Raw genomic sequence first — 1,859 nt, forward strand, 5'->3', positions numbered from 1 at the left:
TATTTCAGCACTTTCATAACTCAGTTTGGGCTAAATTAATCTCCCGTTAACTTTGAATGTATAAGGTTTACAGCAGGGTCTGACCTGGGCTAGTATTTGTAAGTTGGATCTGCATAGACACTGGTTCTTCCTTTTTCTTCTTTTTTCCAGCTAAACAGCTTGATCCAGTTTCCACTGCTATAGCTGATGTACTCCAGGCTGAGAGCTTGTTGCAGTGGCCAGTTGCTGTCTGACAGTTTGATCCTATTCCAGGTTACAATGTAGGGAGATTTAAATTGATGCTGTACTTTCATTTCCTTTTTTTCTGTTTTGCACAATTGACAATGTCATGTACATTAACACTGTGTACAAGAGTGATGTGTTCCTAGCGTAAGAGGTTTCTAAATGACACGGTTTCTGTTCTCAATACATAAACCATTTTTACTTAGGAGTTTTCATAGTCATTTTAGACAAAACAGAATGGAAATGTTTTAAGGATTTTTGACATTAGAAAATCTGCAAAGTGTGCAGCAATTACCTTACAATTCGCATATGCTTAAATAGTCAGTGCTGTGTTAAGTCAGGATTGTGAAACAGGTTATTTGCTGTAGGCTCCTTTCTTCGTTCTCTAGGTCTGGGACAGCACATAACCTTTCCTGCTTTCCCTGTCATCTGAGACTGAATGTTTTGTCTTCTGATTTGTTCTCATTTGTATCACTCGAGTACTGACTGGTTAATTAGGTCTGCATTTACAGAAATACTATACTGCAAGTATGACTACATAAGAGTGCCAAAAGAGGAGAAAGTACTGTTCCCTCTTCTCCCTATTAAAAAACCACATTAATCGCTGCTTCAAAGTAGCCTGTAGAGCAGGGGTGCTTCACTGCTGCACAGTGGCACAAACTGAAGTTCTTGCCATCCCTATAGCTTGAAAGTATTTTCACCTGTTTTCCTGGGCAAATCTCATAATCTTTACCTTCACAGCCATGAAATTAGACTAACAAGACTTACTTAAATATGTAATGCACAGCGCTGGTACTACAGTAGTTATGGTACGCTATACCAGCATTTCTATAAGAAATGACAGGTCATGCTCATCTAGAGTTTCACACAATCAAAAAGGCTTATTTTTACAGATATATGACATTCTGTTAATGACTTTTGATATCTGTGCCTAACATTATGACAAAACATGTCACTTATTGCTGAAAGCTGTTTTGAACTCAATAATTCAAATCAAAGGGAAAATAATTCCTATTTGTTTGTTTGTTTTCTTTCAGTTTTCTTTTAATTTCAGAATACTTTATTTTCTAGCAGATGCCTCATATCTGTTTTTCTCCAAAGTAGAACAAGGTAATTTCAAAGGTGTACATTTACAAATGGATAGATTAATTCTTTAGAACGTTAACCTCTGTAACATTGTCTTTAAGCTTCATGTAAAAGCAAACCACCACTCTGGGAAGGGAGTGAGAAGAGAAACCAGGGTTTTATCTCGGACGTTTTTTTGTTGACTCTTTTATTCTTTAGTGCTTAAAAAACCCTTGAGCTCAGCTTTGTGGCACTGATTTATGTATTAGCAATAGGAATTCCTTGAACAAATCGACTTTCATATGGATGGGTTTCATAATGATGAGCAGAAAAATTCATAAAGGACCAGGTCTCGTACTGTTTGCTGATCTAAAACTGTTTGTGGATGTTCCCAAGTCAGACAGTGGCCTCTCCATAGGCTCCCTGTATGTTCAGTGGAGAGAGAGTGGCTTCTCCCAAAGCCTTTTTGCATGGCTGCTCTCCATCTCTGTGCATTCACCAGGTTAGTGTAGACTGCAGCAACTTCATTCAGACATCCAAGTGAAGAGTGTATCTTCAGCATCGAACCTGGG

Source organism: Caloenas nicobarica, chromosome Z (assembly GCF_036013445.1).
Source record: "Caloenas nicobarica isolate bCalNic1 chromosome Z, bCalNic1.hap1, whole genome shotgun sequence".
In the NCBI taxonomy this organism is placed as follows: Eukaryota; Metazoa; Chordata; class Aves; order Columbiformes; family Columbidae; genus Caloenas; species Caloenas nicobarica.